Consider the following 18601-nt stretch of genomic DNA (forward strand, 5'->3'; position numbering starts at 1 on the left):
TGCGAGGAGATCCTGGTTTTATTTCTATATTCTAATTAAACTAATATCACTCAGTTACGTTCACTCTGTATCTGCAAGGAGATCCTCGTTTTATTTCTATATTCTAATTAAACTAATACCACCGTCGGTGACGTTCGCTCTGTGTCTGTGAGGAGATCCTGGTTTTATTTCTATACTCTAATTAAACTAATATCACCGTCGGTGACGTTCACTCTGTATCTGTGAGGAGATCCTGGTTTTATTTCTATACTCTAATTAAACTAATATCACCCAGTGACGTTCGCTCTGTATCTGTGAGGAGATCCTGGTTTTATTTCTATACTCTAATTAAACTAATATCACCCAGTGACGTTCGCGCTGTATCTGTGAGGAGATCCTGGTTTTATTTCTATACTCTAATTAAACTAATATCACCCAGTGACGTTCGCGCTGTATCTGTGAGGAGATCCTGGTTTTATTTCTATACTCTAATTAAACTAATATCACTCAGTGACGTTCGCTCTGTGTCTGTGAGGAGATCCTGTTTTATTTATTTATTTGAGCTGTCTGTCAGTGGCTGTGCAGGGAGAAAGGGGCGGGGCTAGGGGGACGAGGGGGGAGGGGAGAGCGAGAAAGTTCCACGGTGATTCTGCGATTAACGGAACCACCGCTCTAATATTACAGTTGTGTTATCAGCTCGATATCACGAAAACAACTGAGAGACACGGAGAGAGACGGTAATGTGGTGTAATTACTGGTACTTATCGCAGTTTAGCTAACAAGTTCGACACTCACTGAACTGCCCGCTAGCCTAGCTCAGACTAGCCGCCGGCCTCGTGTGATAGCTAATACTGGACTCTTTGGTTAGCTCAACCAAACCTTCTCCTGTCCAACCAAGTTAGTGATAGATCTCGCTCAACTCTCGGCCATCACCGGTTAGCGGTTTGGGTGACCGGAAAGCCCAAACTTCCACTGGCACCGTGGGAGTCTGCACTGTTAGCCGCCTCGGCCGACTAGCCTAACCCCTCCGAGCCCCGTGAGCAGACGCCCCCCCAGTTGTATTAGAATTTGAAAATATGCACTTTGAGTTGAGGATTGACTTTCCAACAACAGTTGAGAACGATAGCTCTGTCTTAAACTTGCCTTACTCTCAAGCTATACATTTGGTTTAAACTCTTTTAAGAGCAGGTTTGTGAATTAGAGATTTCTGAGCCATACAGTTTCTATGTGAGTTTACCCTTTTGTTTTCTTGAGAGTGTTTATATTGTGTCTTTGGGGTGTATTAAATCCAACACCTATATACATCCTACATGTAAGTATTCTAAGTGCTGTTTATTTCATCAGAAGGGGGTACTAGCACAGTTCCTGTCTACCTAATTTATTGGAGGCACCGCTAAGGTATACTTTTCACAATCTTTAAGCTAGAATCTATCTATAAACAAGCAGTAAATTCATTCAGAGCTACTAAACCACATTAACAGAACCCAGGGCGCCCTAACAGGACATTTAGCCAAGTTCAGATATTTACCATGACCCGATGTAGGGGCACTACACACAAATAAAACTGGAAATGACTCTTAAAATGTGCGTTACAGATAAACAGAACCAGCGAACTAAGCTACCAAACGAGTTAGCCTACTGCTAACGTTACTTTTCTGAGGAGATTTTTTGAACTGAATGTACAAATACAGTCATTAATTATCAGAAAAAGTTCATCTTTAATCACAGATTTTACACAGAACAAGCTGATTTAAGTACATTTACTATAGGCTAACTTACATGAATACTGAGCTGTGACTGGTCTGCACTCTGGTGATGGTAAAACTGATTAGCCGTCAGTTAAAAATCATTAACTAATTATTTAATTTCATTTTCATGTTCATTTGTTCATTTATATAATCTATGCAAAACATTAAAAGCTGAATTCCAACACAATCTTTTAAACGTATTTGATGGTTTATTTCTCACATTTATTATAAGAGAGAGACATTTCTGTTCCTACAAACACTATTTTATGAAAGTGATCTTTCAGATTGCGCTCAGGTTCATCTGCCTTTTCAATGAGAGAGGCTTTAGAGAAGTTCAGCTGACCTATTTTAGTTAGTGAGCAGCAACACAGTACAAATAAATTAGAATTAGCAGCTACATGTCAGCACCACAACACCAAAAGTTCACTGATAGAAAATCTTTATTCTACACAATAATTCCTTTACAATGTGTGACAAAATACAATAATATGATGTTTCTCTTCATCACCATCCCCTTTTCTGCAGCTCTACTGCAGTGTTTCACAAGGACAAGTGACTTTAAGTGAACTACAGCATGGAAAACTGGTCTGGAGAAGCCAAACCAAGCTGCAGGATTAGAGTGATGGAAAGGTGAGTCAAAGTTGATGACCACAGTATGATATTTACTGACCTGTCAGGCAGATGCTTTAACCCCCTTAAGAGGCACAGCCTGCATCTCCTGGACACGGTGAACTACGTTTAAAAAGGCGTCGTCTGAACACCAATTAGCACTGCGCTATTCTGTTTCCACCACTGTAACAAGTCAGATTGTACTGTTAGAGGATTTTGAGTTCAGAACTGAGTCTGTCAGAGCGGAGAAGATTCTCATAGCCAGACTGAGTTTGGTGTCAGATATGTTCCAGAATTAAATCTGTTTTATAACATCAGTTCACATAACAGCAAGTGATATTTTAGAGTTTAGAGCTTGTAGAAAATGTTTGCCTTAAGAGACGTGTAGACATGTATTTGCAAGCTTTATCTCAAAGTGCTTCTCACAGATGGAGCTCTTTATTCAGGTCATTTGCTGTGTTAAAGGTTCCTTGACGAGAACCACACAGTCTGAGCTGTGACTGCAATATACTACTAACTTTCAGCCATGATGTAGAGCTACAGGTTCATATCACTTCATGATACACAGGAAACATTTAAAATAACTTCATGAAATTTTATTTAGATTGTGGAAAATAGTAATTACATTACAACATAATAGAGAAAAAGAAATATCAATAAAGTTTAAGAGGATAAAGATCTGACCCTAAAACCCAAAAATGTTTCAGTTGAGAGGAATATGAGTTTGGGTGAACTGCAAAATATGGACAGAACTACTATATAACTGATTTGTAGCCCGATGCAAAATCAAATCACATAAATGTGGGAAACTAAAATATCTAAAACATTAAAGTTGAAGAGAAAACTAATTTGGTAAGGAAAAGAATGAACAGTGAGGTTTAATAGAATAAAAGCCTTATTAAAAACAGAAATAAACAAATGTGTTTACATGTCGTAAAGATAACAAAAACAGCCTGTTTAATTCTCAGTGATAAAGAGAGGCTGGAAAACTGTGTAAACATGAATTATGACTGTTTTTGAGGCAATAATTACACAAAAATAAATGTAGACCTCAGCAAAATCTGCAACAAAAAAAAAATTCCAAGCAACAAAAAACAACAAAACAAAACGCAAACTGAGCTTAACGGCACTTTCGGGTCTGCATTGGGAGTTTGTTTCCAAATGAGTGAATGTGTTATTATATGCTCATTTTGAGAACACAACATCGCTACTGTCAGAACAAAATCTTGTATCTCCATTTCTGTCGTTTTTCAGTTTTTGACATAATTTGAAAATGTATGTTGCTTTTTACATTGTGTGTAAATTTCATGATGAATGAACCAAAAGAAACGACCCAACATTACTAGAAAAAAGTCTGGTTCCATTGACTTACATTAAAAGTAAGGTATGTTTTTTCCTTCTCCTGTAAAGTCACCATTTTGGAGATTCGAGGTTTTGTACTGACAGCAGGGATATGTTCATGTAACTCTTACAGAACACATCAAACACTCATACGAACAGTCAGACTCTTCTAAATGGTCAAAAAAGACTGAAGCAGCCAAATGAACTCTTCTGTGTTGGTACTGGGCCTAGATGATGAAGTTTAAAACAGTCAGGAGTCGCTTCCTCACATTCATCAGTGATCTATACACGTTCTGTGTTCTGAGAACCTACATATATTTACCTGTTTGTTCTTTATTAAAGGTGACATATTCAATGGTTGTGTAGACGTCATCATACGGCATCTCACAGTCCTCTGTTAAAACATGGGAAGAGGCAGAGTTTGTGTTCACTGTGGCCCAAATCAAGTTGATGTGTGTTGTGCTGGTATGAGTGGATCAGACACTGCAGTGCTGCTGGAGCTTTTAAACACCTCAGTGTCACTGCTGGATTCAGAATAGTCCACCAACCAAAAATATCCAGCCAACAGCGTCCTGTGGTCAACGTCCTGTGACCACGGATGAAGGACTAGAGGATGACCAACACAAACTGTGCAGCAGCAGATGAGCTATCGTCTCTGACTTTACATCTACAAGGTGGACCGACAAGGTAGGAGTGTCTAATAGAGTGGACAGTGAGTGGACACAGTGTTTAAAACCTTCAGTGTCACTGCTGTGTCTCATCCACTCGCACCAGCGCAACACACTCTATCTGCTCTGGTCCTGAAGTTGAAGAACTGGGTGAAAGGAAGCTAACAAAGTAACAGATGTTTGTGTGACACTAATATTTAACAAAAACATCTGAAATGTTAACTATACCATGATACATGTTTGGCCACAACACCCACCACTATGTAAAACCCTTACAAACACCCTGCACTGAAAGGTTCTTAAGGGAAGTAGTTCCTGTGTGAGGTTCCTCTAAAGAACCCTTGTAGAAACGTATATACATAACATGTATAGTCATTTCCATATGATTAAAATTTGTAACATCAACATTATTATTATTATTATTATTATTATTATCAGTTTTCTCACTTCTGGCAAGAATTGAATTGATACACTATATTTGATTCATGTTGACCTGATTTACACGAGTGAATCACTTTGACCTTTTTTTAATGTACTTCAGTTGTGGTCCTCTAACCCCCATCTGATAAACTCATGTTAAATAGTACAATATTCCATAATTTACAGACCGTAAATCGTCGTCACCTTTTCTTTTGTGAAAACATCTCCATGAGAACAGAACCAGCGCCACAGCAACCAGACAGCAACCTGCTATGATCAGGAATTTCCACAGAGCTGAAAATAAAACACAAAATATGTAACAGGATCATTCACATCTTCATGCTGAGGATGTTTGGCACATGTTGCCTCCTAAAATGACTTCTTTACAAAAATACTATTAAAATTAAACCATGGCTGCCATTTTTCAGACCTTGTCCATCCTCGGTCAGTTCAAACATTACAGTAATGAATGAGTCCTCAACATTTCTCACTAAGACCCTCTGCACATTCAGCTCTTCACCAGTGACTTCCCAGGATTAGCGTCTCATCTCAAATATCAATCATATGAAAAGCTGGTACTGTGTTCTGTACATACAAACACAAAACTCTGATTTTTTTTTTTTTCATACCATGTGCACCGATAATTAGTAGATGTTTTCACTGGACTCCCGGCTCCTGGATCCCCAGCTTGGAACATTCCGACTCTGTTCCCTCAGTAAAACCTGCTGGTTGCTGTATGAATTTCTCTCTGGATTTACTCTTTGGGTTTGATCTTGTGGGCGTAGCTGGGTATTCTGATTTTTTATTTATTTATTTATTTTTATTTTTTTCAATTTTTTTATTTTTGACCTGTCTGTTTATGACTGGTTGATAGATTTGCCTGCATCCTGTGAATGAAGCTTGTGGAAATTCATCCAGTGAATGGAGAGCCATTTGCGAGCTGAAAGAGTCGATTCTTCTTTGTGAGCTGAGCTAACTGATCTGACTCGCTTAAAAGAGCTGGAATGCCCGTCACTAGACCGCACCGCAAATACTGGACATTACACTGAGGGCCAGACTTTTTGGTAGAGTAAATCTTGGAATGGAGTGTGGTGAATTCTGTGTGAAATCACTGGAGGACTAATGCCCCCTATGAAAGAGTGCATTAGAAAAACCTCTCAAACATGTGACCTGACGGTGAGTAATAAACAAACTAATGTATGTGAACAGCTGCATCGTATGCTGTGTGGATCTTGAGTTGTTCCTACAGATGGACCTTTAGTAGTTGTTGCAGTTTCTGCAGCAGTTGTGGATGTGGTTCTAGTTGTTGCAGCTCCTGTAGCAGTTGTGGATGTGGTTCTAGTTGTTGCAGCTCCTGCAGCAGTTGTGGATGTGGTTCTAGTCGTTGCAGCTCCTGTAGCAGTTGTGGATGTGGTTGTAGTCGTTGCAGCTCCTGCAGCAGTTGTGGAAGTGGTTGTAGTCGTTGCAGCTCCTGCAGCAGTTGTGGATGTGGTTGTGCTGTTTGTTCCTAGAACATAGAGAATAATGTTTGTTGTTTTTGTTTGCTTGGTTCAGTCTGTTTAATATATGTCTCATCATATCACATAAAATGTGACTGATTCACTAACCTGAATCATTGAGGCTGTTTACACCTTGCATTAAAATGTGTTTCCTGTGCAGATTGTATCTTGATAAACTTTGGCCTGATTTCATTTACACTTTTCTCTAAAATGCGTCCCGATTGTGGACGAGATTTCACTTTACTGGGTAAATAACACATCAACACAAGACGTTTCCATCTGTTTACATCTATTTACTTTACCCTGGTAAAGTTTGGCTAGAAAACGCATTCCATTTACACTCGTGTTGGATGTGGTCAAGATCTGTGAGTGTTGTTTGGGTGGTTTTTCATGTGGTGAAGTGAAATCTGAATGTGATCACTGAAAACACATGTTGATGTAAGGTGTAAACATCCTCATTTGGTTAGATACAGTCAGGAATGCTGGACACAGTCTAATGAAATCTTCTCCTGCCCGAAGCTCCAGTCATTAAGTAATGACTGAATTAGTGGTATTCTAAGATGTACTTTAACTTTGACCTTTTTAAAACCCAGTGACTTCCAGGAAAGACCAAAGAAGATGATTTTGGAGAGACAAATGATGTCCAGGAGAGATTGGCATGGGTGTATGAGGTTAGCAACCATGGAAAGGAGGAAACCCACACAGACAGGGGGAGAACATACAAACTCCACACAGAGAGGACCCTGGTCACTCGGCCGGGGAACATATTTATAACTCTGCATCCTTAATGAGTGTTAAGGTTTGAGGATGATCCCCTGTCATTGTGAGTAGTTTTCTGAGTATGACATCAAAACAACAGTAATAATACAATATCCAGCTATTTAATCATCGGCACACTTTTTATGGTTTATATTATGAATTATGAGGTACTTTAAACAAGCAAGCACACAAGGAGAGCAAACCATCTCCCCCTTAATAATATCACTCTACTATTATTGTTATGATTATATGCCATTATATGTTGTTATTCTTAAATATGTTAATAAAAAATAAAAATGTTAAAAATGGAGATAAAAGGATTTTCTGCGATAGAGACCAACAATATTTATTCCACTGGGATAAATCCATCATTTGTCATAAAAGTTGTCTTTGTTTCTTTGATGTTATGCTGACAGAACGTCTATGTCAGGTGACACTGACCTTTTTCCTGACATTAGGCTGTTATGACACTTTCTGGGGTTAAATGACTTTGTAGCTCAGTGTGCGTCAGTGATATAATGCTGATAACATGGCGTAGCTTCCAAGTCAGGCTGAAAAACGTGAACATTTTCTGTGGCCATTTAATAAAGTGAGTTTCATTTTACCATTTAGAAGATTTGTCACATCAGCACTGCATCACTGTAATATACACTAAGTTACAGTTATGTGCTGTTATTTCACTGAGAAAAGTCTCACGACACAGAAAAAATCAGCCCCACCTTAAGTAAACTTTATAAACGTTTATGTAGGCCTTATGAAAACAACCATACAGTAAAGTATTAATGTTATTGACTGTTATAGAATAAAGGAGCATTATTTAAATGAATACTGTAATCAGTCTGATGTTGGAATCAGACTGACAACATTCATTTAATGATGCTGATAATTACAGCTGATAGATTATCATCCTGTTTATAGCTTCCACAATCCTGTTAATCCATACTGCTGGACGTTTCTACCAATATCCACACTCTCAGATTAACAGAATTTAAGGACAATGAACTGAGAGTTCCTTAACCATGAATGAACAGAGTGGATAACGTCACCCTCACTGTTCAGGAATTTAGGAACTGTCCTGACCTCCCCTGCCCTACTTACATTTTCCATGTTGGATCAAAAGATTAATAAAGACATTTTTATAGCCTTTTAAGCTCATCTTTACAAAGGGTGCCAATAATTCTGGAGGCCACTGCAGCTTTTAGGTAGATAGAAATGAAACACATTTCAGCACTTACTGGTTCCTGATGTCACAGTGAGCTCCACTGTAGCTCCACTGCAGTAGTATCTACCAGCGTCTGACTGAGAGACTCTGTATATAATCAGCACTAGACTTGTTCCTGAGTTATAGCGTTGGTCTGGATCTGCGATGTGTTTGGTCGTCTGTCCATTATGAGTGGTCAGAATGTCCACTCTCTGTCCGTTGATGTCTCTGCTCCAGGTCACTTTACCGTTAGTTAGTTTTCCACAGTGAAGGGTGGCACGGGAGCCCTCTGTCTGACTCACATGTAGAGTCTCTGTTATGAAGAACACAGTGGAGCAGATTCAGTGTTAAGTCTGCAGTATTTCTTTAATTGTTTTGTTGGACCTTATTACAGCTCTTCATTCATCATTTCATCACTGTATTTTCTCACCTTCACCAGGCTTCTGCTTTCTCCTCTCGTCATTTCATTCCTTCCTGGTACTAAAGACTACTTATCTTCTCCCTAACTGTACACTACAGGCTTTGGAAAGCAATGTCGTTAGAAAATCTACATGCTGTAGTTTGAAAATTAGCAAAGTTTACACGTTTTATGGTGAGACGCTACGAGTGAATGGGATTTATTTAATGAATAAGTATCACAGTGGATTGTTGCCCGTTGATCACTGATATTCTTGTAAGCATTTTTTGTATTGTACGTTTTCTAACACGTTACATTTAGATATGGAAATACATGATCTGATTAAATATGCATACATATTTGCAATCAAAAATCTAGCTTTTGGATGATGTTTAAATTAAAATAGATGAATAATTTTACTGTGCGCATTATTGAAATCTCATAGTTTTATTGTTTTAATCAAGAAAATGCTGCACTGTTATAAAATATTTTTCCGTTCATTTTGTAGTACAAAGTGTAGCGTAAATCCAGATATAACATATTAAGTTCTTCTGTAAAAATCCTTCAAAATATGTTTAAGAACAAACATGTAAACATTCAGAATTCAGTGAATGCTGGTCTTCTAGAGATTTTTGGTTCTGACTGCAGACAAAATTTGATTTTGAGAAAAACGATGTTGAGAATGAGCCTCAGAACTGCATCACCAAGGAAGATATCAGAAAACATGGTGCACAGTATGTGATATTTTGAACACATTCACACTGTACTGCACTAAATCCAAATAAGAATAACTGTGCTCTCTTTGACATGAGACATGCAGTTGATCAGTTTTCTTGACGTACTGATAACGTCCACTATAAGCCCATAAGTGCGTGTGATTTATCACAATAATGAGAAAATTGCTCACCACTATAATGTCTTCATTAGTACAAAGGAAATAGATGTGTGTGGCGTGTATGTGGATTCTACAGTAAACAAGCTTTTCAGTGATGTATGTAATGACATGATTGTCCCAAGTGTGGGCGGAGCCAAGCCTGACGTTCACTGACTAAACACACGTAAAAATATTTCCTTTCAGTTTTGTAATATTTGTGATCACAGTTTAAAAAAGAATTCAATTAAATTCACCCAAAAGCTGAAAAGCTGATTGTACCAAATTCATCATTTCTGCCTGGATGATCCTCAGATTTTCTCCAGAAAAACGCACTGTGGTCTCTGTGTCTTCTCAATATTTGTGCCTTTAGTATCAAATCTATACTCAGTGTATAGAATAAGAGTATGTGATATATTTGCGGCTGATATATTTGTATTTGATAAATGTAACTGTTATTATCTGATCTATAGTTAAATCACAGTCAGTAACAGCAGAAGGTAATTTAGTACCCTGTTTTATCCTGCACACACGTATGTGGTCACTAGTGCTGGACATTTCTGTTCATTTCCACACACTCAAATGGACAGAGTGGGTAATGTGGGTACAATACCTGTCCTCTAAATCACCATTATAAACAATAATATTTGAGGCTGCACCTGACTCTCATCTACATCCAACAAAAAGTTTAATTTTTTCCCACTTGCGCACAAGTGAAGCATAAACTCCATAAATATCCAGTCAGATCATCCAATCCCTCTTTCTGTAGTGTTCTACTCCATATTTAATATAATAGTTCACTAATATGTGCTGATCTTGTTGGTGTAGTAGTTGGAGAGCAGCTCCTAATAGTGTGTTTATACTTTCCATATATTAACAATAACTGCTGTATCTAAAGGCCTCTGCTGATGAAATTTAATTTAGACTACAATCTATGTGGCTGTTTATAAGCATCCAAGTACTAATCAAAGACACAAATGCTGACGTGACAGGCCAGCTATAGACATGTTATTGACTTTATAAGCTTATATATATTTACGCTCATACATATTTATTAAGGGCAGCAGTGTTTCTGGAGGCCACTGTAGAGTGTAGAGAGTTTCACACTTACGGTCTCTCACACTGAGCTCCACTGTAGCTCCACTGCAGTAGTATCTACCAGCGTCTGACTGAGACACTCTGAATATACTCAGCACTAGATTTGCTCCTGAGCTGTACCGTCTGTCTGGATCAGCGATGTGTTTGGTCGTCTCTCCATTGTGAGTGGTCAGAATGTCGACTCTCTGTCCGTTGGTGTCTCTGCTCCAGGTCACTTTACCGTTAGTTAGTCTTCCACAGTAAAGGGTGGCGCGGGAGCCCTCTGTCTGACTCACATGTAGAGTCTCTGTTATGAAGAACACAGTGGAGCAGATACAGTGTTAAGTCTGCAGTGTTGCTTTAATTTGTTTATTTTACCTTTTTACAGCTCTTCATTCATCATTTCATCACTGTATGTTTTCTCTCACTGTACCAGACCTCTGACTTCTCCTCTCATCATTTCATACCTTCCTGTATCTGTTACTAAAGACTACATATCTCCTCCAAGCTGTTCTCTACCGTCTTTATAAAGCAGAGTTTCATCTCCAAAAGGTTTTCTTTCACAAACATGACAAAAACTAGAAACTTGAAAAAATTCCATTGAAAACGTGTTTTATCTTTGTTAATATACAAACAGTGATGCCTGGTTGAATAAATAAAGATAAACCTAAATGATTTAATTGATTTTAAACACAATTACAGTTTAAAGTAATAGACACTCAAACTTTTTCTAATAAAAATGATATACATATCAGTAATGAGGAACAGACACATTGTGGTGATGAGAAATCGAGTATAATATTAAAAAATCACTGAAATAGAAACATTAGTTATTTAATATTTTGGTTCAGCGTTCTTATTAATCTATTAGCTGCTAACATCTCTGAAGAATATTGAATCCTAGCTAACCACAGCAGTAAGAAATACTGTTGAGCACAGTGAGACCCCTAGATGTGTTTCTGCCAATATCAGTACAGACTTCGAGGGGCTAAAAATGCAGAAAACTGATAATTGTTCAACACAAGTTTATATTATATTAAGATTTTAGTTGTACAGTTTTAGTTGAACATTGCTTTAATGACTGACATGATTGTCGGTTTCTAAGGATTAACGTTAACAATGTACAGAAATCTACAAAAGGGATTTTCTGTTCTTTTCATAATATGCTGGAGTTTAAAATGTTATGTGCCGTATTTATGGCTAAAAGGGGAACTCCACCGGTTTTTCAGAAGTTCTGCATAATTAGTCATTCAAGTGTTCTGATGCAAAATGCTCCATTTGTGCGTGAGGTCTGAGACATTGTCTTAGCTTCAGCCTTATTTTGTTTTGATAAGTCCATTCCTGATTTAGATGTACATGCAGGGCACTGAAAGCCAAAATAGTCCCCAAAGAAAACAGATTTATGACTATTTTCCATCATCAACATTCCATATAAACTCAGAAGACTCGTGTAGGTTCACTGGTGGTTCTGGATAGTAAATAAAATGTCAATATTTGTGTTGTGGTCATGGCAACCCCTGGTTCCCATCACCACCACTGTAAAGACATCTGAACCATTTCACACCAAACCACTCTGAATTACTGAAAATAAAAATGTAAGAAATTAAAAATATGATTTCTTGAAAATATAATTTAGTGAAAGTAAAAGTGTTCAGTTTCTGTTTGAAGCTGTTGTAAAATACTCTATATATGTGCGGCTATAACTGCATCACAGCAACTGAATTCTGTATTAATGCAGAAAATCACTAAACATTGTTGTGCTGTTAATGGAATAATCTTTAACTGTCATGCTGCTCACTTGGACCACCAAGGGGCAAAGTAAGATCTCTTTTCTGTTTAAACTGAGGTGCTGACAGCTTTATTTTAGTAACTAGAACTAGACCGATCAGCTGGATAAACAGACTAAAATATAGCAAACAGGCTAAACAACTCTTCCTTTAATCTAACAGGCTTCATATTAAAGTACTTACTGTATGATTCACTGTAAAACTGAAGTGTAAAAGTTTAAAGAAAGTCACTTGAATGTCTTACATGCTTCAAATGTCAAAGTTTAAGTCAAATCTGCTTTAAATCCAGACTGAAACTCAAATAGCTCCTCCTTTATATTGTGGCATTGGCAGAAGAAGAAACAGAAGCCATGATTCTGCTGTGAGAGGTGCTCTTCATTGAATGCACAGCAATGAACGCACAGGCAGAACACAGAACTCACAGGGGAGGTCACCACTGACCACACGCTACACCCTGACAGAGACCCCCTCATACACAAACACCAAAACACCAAAATACAGAACATCACAAACAGCAACTACACATAATTTAAACTAACAGCACCCAACACTGAACAACACAATCAGTCCCTTTGTTGGAGGGCATGCGCTACCATGAGCCTTTCAAGAGTCCATCTTCAGATTCTCTCAGTGCCAGCCAGTAGCAGGATGATACAATATGTAGTGCACTGTGTAAATGATGATATTCAGGCTTACAACACTGTTAGCTTGGTGCTAAAAAGACTGGAATCACATAGTGGCACTAATGCAAAGTATTGTGGTAATTTAATGAGCAAAAACTACTTAGTTAGGATTATTGTTCATGAAATAACTGCAATATACAGTGAAGGGTCACTGAACATGTTCGTCCTCTTTCAGCGTCAATAGTTGATTGAAAACAATAACGTGCTCTAAAGGAACTGCATTTCCTGGTGGAGTTGTTACACGCAGTGGGAAATGAAGAGCCTCCACACGCCCATGAATTTTGAAAGAGTTTACTTGTGTTCTTCACGAGCTGAAAGCACAAACGATGCACATTTCATCAGCTCTGAAAACATAGCTGTACACACAGCTCTTGGAATGCACTCGATTGTACAGCCCCTTCGCTGCACTAGCTCATTTTTTGTAGGGCACAAGGTAAAATACAACTTAAGTAACTCACAACTTTAACAAAAGGCTGCCCTCAACTAGATTGGTTTCTTTGTTCACTAGCGCCATCCCTTGTCCCTCTTGAATATTGCAGGCTACTTACATGAGGATCATAAAAGGTCATTAACAATTTCACAGCTATGCTAGACCACACTGATTCCTATGGTAGTACGTTACGTATTCACTCACAACCCAAGCATACGACTCACATTTGCTACTACAGTGCTGTTCATTTCAAACACATTAATTTAGTATTTCTTATCTTTAATACAGTTCAGCTCACCTGAAAACACAAACAATGCACATTTCATCAGCTTTAAAAAAAACGTGGCTGTACACACAGCTCTAGCAGTGCCCTCAGTTTACTGGACCCCTTCGCTGCACTCGATGCCTAAATGCAGTGAACAGTGCATGCCTGATATGTGTTCCCCAACAAAGTATACTGCAGTTATTTATAATGAGGTTTACAGTCCATAGTGCAAACAAGAACTAAAAAACAAATAAAATGTACAAAAATTATTCCTATGCAAAACATAAATTAGTCCCACTGAATATTTATTTATTTAAACTGAAATAAACTGCTGACATTTTGTGTGCTTTATCATATTTTATGTTGTTCACTGTTTTGTACGTTTTTTCAGTATTCTTACCTCCCCCTATTACATTTATCAACAAAGTACAGCTACTAGAATTCACTACTCACCGCTGCTGATCATGTGTGCACTTCCACACAGCAGGAGACAGAGGAACCCAACACGCTCCATCACACCTGGACAGCAAGTGAACCAGACTGAGATACTTTCAGATAAAACGTTAGGCTAAGACAGGAATAGCCCACATCGTGAGAAACACAGAACAGTTTCTCCTTTTCTCTCACAGCTAAACATGGTTCACGCAGTGTGATGACGTGTGACTCAAGACTTGTGAGATTTTAGCCAGAAACAATAGAACCACCACCTCAATCCTGTAAATAACTGAAGCCTTTATTTATAGCCTTAGGTGTGACTCAGTTTAGCTGCAGTCATGCACAGTTATTACTGCATTAATGTCCTCCTGCTGTATGCAGCTATGCCAGGTTTGATACGGCTTCAAATAACGATCATTTCTTTGTTGAAAACCTTCAGTCTGATGGACAGAACGAACAGCAACATGCAGTAAAACCTTCATTTAAAAGGAAAGAGGCAAAACAACTTTGAACAAATGGCCCACACATGGTTTGGGTAGCAGGTTTAGCTATTGCTTTACTAGCTATCCAGTTAATCTATCTGAAGTTTTAATAAGTTGGATTACACTCCTTTAAAACTAACTAAATGTCAACATGAACTCAAACTTCAAAGACCTGAGACTTGATTTAGACTGACACCCCAGAGACTGACCTCAACTTACATTTGCACCTCAAGGACTTGAGACTCAATTCGCAGCTCAAGACTTAACTTTCGTACCCCTTTGATTATACAAATTTCTGCCAACACCCTTGTGTGATTTCTAATAGTATGAGAGACTCAGACTTGTACCTCAGAGATTCAAGACTCCACCTGCATTCGCACCTCAGACAGTTGAGACTCTGCATTGATTACAGAATTCTTTAACGGACATATAAAGCTCTGAACAGCCCCTCAGTACCTAAATGTACTTATCTTTTAGTATGAATCATTTTGCCTACTTAGGTCTACGCCTACTTACATCACAAGGTGCTGCTCACTGTTAGCACCTAGAATTAATAAAGTTACATCAGGGGGTTGAGACTTCTCATACAAAGCCCCCCAGCTTTGGAATAACCTTTGGAATAACTTGACTAGTCAAGCCTTTAGTAATTAGTTTTCCTGTTGGATAAAAAATCTGGATTTTTTTTGACAGAGTACTGTGGTTAACTGAAAATGTCGGTGTTGTTGACCCGCCACTCTCATGCTCTCACTCAGGTTTGCTGACAGTGGAGTGGAGGGTGCTGACATCTCAGAGTGCCTTCATGTCTCTGGTACCTTCTGACTGCCCTCTTTTATTTAGCCTATAATGGCTCGGCCTGCTAGAGGCACTGCTTGCACTCTGTTAACACTGTATGTTGTGTTTAGTCACCACAAACAAAACTAACTGTTTCTTTGCCGAGATGAACAGCTGCCCATCCTGTGCAACCTGATGCTGTTGCATCACCCATGTTGATCGAGTGCTCCTGCTCGCCTGCCTTCTGGTTCAGTGCTGTACAGAAAGCCTCTCCTGCATCCCCGACTCACCCTCCTGATGTTACCGCCTGCCCAGACTCAAACTAGAACTATTTAGTCATAGACACTGATTCACCTGCCCTACAATACACTGAGCTCCTCACATATTCATACTATCATCATTATAGGCTTCGAACAGTATACTTGACTCGCACTCACATCTTAGAGACTCAAGACTCAACTCACACTCGCACTTCAGAGACTCGACTCAGACGTGCTCCAACTTAGACTTGGGGCTTGGATTCACACCCTGCTCAGCGATGTGACTCAGACACACTACTTAGAGTCTCAAGGTTCAACTCGCATTCACACCTTAGACAATCCAGACTCGACTCACACTCGTCTTCAAGCCTCAAGACTTGCACTCACAACGCAACGACTCAAGACAGCTCACATTCACATCTCAGAGACTTAACTCAGACATGCCCCTCAGAGACTCAGGCTTGACTCTTCAGAGACTTGACTCAGACTCACCTCAGAGACTTGAATTGCAGTAACTCTTCAGAGACTTGAGACTCGACTTGCACTCACACCCCAGCGACTCGAGACTTGACTTACACTTCAGAGAATCAAGACTGGACTTGCACTCACACCTCAGAGATTCGACCCGGACTCACATCTCAAAGACTCGACTTCGACTCGTATCTAGAGAAGGTTGTGTGATACCTGTGTCACCCATGTGGAAAAGTATTTGGAGGTAATGGCTGTGGTTCGTTGGAGTCACCGGGCTTCAGAAATGGCTTTGTAACACAAAATCCAGACCGATAAACTTCAGTAACTTTCTCTCTCATCTCTTCCGGAATATCTGATCAGAGTGTGTCCTTTGATGAGAGCTTTTATTCTACGTCACATTGCTGTAAAAGTTCTGTTTAAGAGAGTCAACATGGATGGCAGTAATCAAGCCATGAATCAATGAAGGCTCTATCAGCTAAATTTGGTTAACTGTTTGATTGATTACCTGAGAAGGCAGTTACTTTTTTATAAAGGGCCAGTTGGTGTTGGCTTTTCTTTTTTCTTTCAATAAATAATGAAAATAATATTCAGGATTAGACTTAAGTTAACGTGTCAGTGACTGCATATGATGACAAGGGGGTGATGGACACTGCTACTGTAACATCAGAGTATCACAGAATTACTTTATGTACAGCTCAGTACAATAGTGTAGAACTATGGAGCTTAAACTTAAAGCTTTATTGTGGTTTTATAGGACGAGGTCATCTGAGAGGACTGAAGAGCTGGGTGGGAGCAGAAGTATGAGATCACTTGTGGTTTATGAAGCGTTTGTATGAGTGTGTTTGTTTGTGGGTGATTTCATACCTTCCTGTGTCTGTGGGTGAAAGAGAGAGAGACAGATAGAGAGAGATACACAGTGCCATTATTCAGTGAGCAATTCTCTTCTTGTAAACAACCTAACCAGAGACCCCCACCAGTACCACACCAGAGACACTGTGCTTTACATTTTCATTACATTCACAACCAGTTAAAGGGTCTTTAAAACGGGAAATTTTATTTTTCTCTTTGTGTTTTTTAACTAATAGACCACTGTAGTAGTTGTTGGCGTCATGCTCTTATGCCCATATTAGGAACTCCTGGTCTGAGCTCCATTTCTCTATGGCCATGGAATGAATAGGGTTTTTGAAAAATCACCTCTATCGCCCCCTGTGGTACATCAAAATGTGCAGAACCTGATACGTTTTGTCCTGTGAACATTCTTCTTCTGAATATCACTGGATCCCCTGAATTACGAGGTCATTAAAGAGTTGAAATATGAATATTGCTACATGTGAGCTAAAGCTACTGTGCACTGAATTCACATCATTAGACTGGCAGCATACTTTGTCAGTATGGTAGTGTACTTCCATGTACAGACTGAGGGCAGATAAAAAGCAGTCAGAACAAAATCAGCAGGTTTCCCTGCAGTTTTCTGTTCTTCATCTGATTCTCACTGAAACACAGTAGATTTTTCCTTTTAGCTTGATTTGAAAAGATCTACAAATGTAGCTGCACTCAAGCTGATCCAGTACAGACTCAGCTCAATATCACTGCTGATCCTCTGATAAACTGATTTAGACTCTCAGAATATCCTAATTATTTTTTTAATACGGGTAACATTTTACTGAGGACATTTTCTCAGTACATTTGCCAGCTACCTGTTCAACTTTTCCCATTCCACCTTAAATGGTGCAGCAGTCATGTTCTGAACTGCTGCTCCATTTAAGGTGGAGCAGCACAAATCGGAACAAGCAGCCAGCAAAAAAGAAGCTGACTTCAACTTCATGGAGGGTTGAAAGGCCTGATATGAGGAGGTTTATCTATTTACGCTTCACAGCTGAGTAACATTAACTTATTTTTGCTGTTTCACAGAACCGACAGTATTGTTTTGTCTTGTTTGCTAAGGTTTGTGATAGCTAATCGCAACTGCTGCACCATTTAAGGTGGAACGGGAACATTCAAGCAAAAAGTTGGCAAAAATAAAAGCTAAATTCAGCCTCGTAGTTTTAATGCTGGTAGTATTTCTGATAAGGAGTTCTAGCCTAGCAAAATATCCTACTTAGAGGTTTTATTTACGGGTATACCTGTAAAAATGCGCTACAGTAGAAACTTTTGATAAGGTACCACAGCTCGTCAGAGCACCGCGACAGTCCACCTTAGTTTTATGTAGCTTAGTGACATCAAATTTATGCACAGTAGTGTTATGACCCAGTCTAGGATCAGGCTGTAACAGAGAGTGGGACCTCTCCCCAGACCTGCTGCCAGACCAGATTCTTTAAAAGCTCAAACAAGTTGAGGTGATGGCTTCAGACACAAGCAATTGCCAAAATAATAAACAAACAACGTTTTCAAATCTGACTAAACTAAAATCAAAAGAAAAGAAAAATACATATGGCTACTCCCTTCCTT

The sequence above is a fragment of the Colossoma macropomum genome, unplaced genomic scaffold (assembly GCF_904425465.1).
Source record: "Colossoma macropomum unplaced genomic scaffold, Colossoma_macropomum, whole genome shotgun sequence".
NCBI classification, from domain to species: domain Eukaryota; kingdom Metazoa; phylum Chordata; class Actinopteri; order Characiformes; family Serrasalmidae; genus Colossoma; species Colossoma macropomum.